Here is a 965-nt window from a genome sequence, read left to right as displayed (position 1 = left end):
AACAATGGGTACTAATTATTTTTAGATTGACCCCGATAATCTCTCATAGTTCCTCCACTGAGCATAGGTTTCAGCGTTATGGTTTACAACTTACCTAAATTTATCTTAAGCCTAATAAATCCTCCAATCTTGTACCTCTAATATGAACTCTTGTTTTCACTGTATTATTGTATACCTACGTTTAACGAATTCTTTTCCTTTAAGATTTTACTTAAATATGTGTGTTGTATGGGAATTACCACTGTCTCAACTACCTACTGCAAATGCAAAATGGAGAAAAATCAGTATGGGTCATTATGGGTGTGATCATAGGATAAATTCGGGCTAGTTAATTTGTACAAATTAAAGCCTACACGGCCAGCCTAGTTAGCTTGGTAGGTGGCGGGTCTCCCTTGTAGGCGCTATGTCGTGGGTTCGATTCCCACCCAGGGCGGATTTTATCCTCAACGGATAATGTTCGTTCTCGTTAAAGCTGGCTTTCTCCTATCTTGTATTCCTTCTCCGGTTTCGAAGCTTATCCGATATCCGATATTTTTAAACCCGATTTTAAATCGTTTTATATTTTATTTCTTCATGTTCAAAACATATTAAACCTTTAGATACCTGTTTGTGTTGAACCTTTTCCCTGATAGTGGTAACCTATGATCAGTGGCTTACAATTTACAATGTAATAGTGCAATAGCCCTCTTTGACGAGTACCATCTTTCTATTCTTCATTAAATTTGTCCATTTCAGAGTACCGTATTTCCCTTATATTTTTAACAGGTTTTTTTGGTTTATAAAATATCGATTTTTTTTTTTTTTTTTTTTTTAAGAACCACTGTCAGAACTACTTTGAATAATATTTTACAAATATGATTTAGGTTTCTTGAACAATGTTTATACTCCGCTATATCACCAACTGAGATTTTATCTGTTACTTCTTACGTTTCATCCATGGGCAGTGTCCCTCCGATACGTGTTTT

Source organism: Diaphorina citri, unplaced genomic scaffold (assembly GCF_000475195.1).
Source record: "Diaphorina citri unplaced genomic scaffold, Diaci psyllid genome assembly version 1.1 scaffold1267, whole genome shotgun sequence".
NCBI lineage: Eukaryota > Metazoa > Arthropoda > Insecta > Hemiptera > Psyllidae > Diaphorina > Diaphorina citri.
This window is presented reverse-complemented; position numbering follows the sequence as displayed.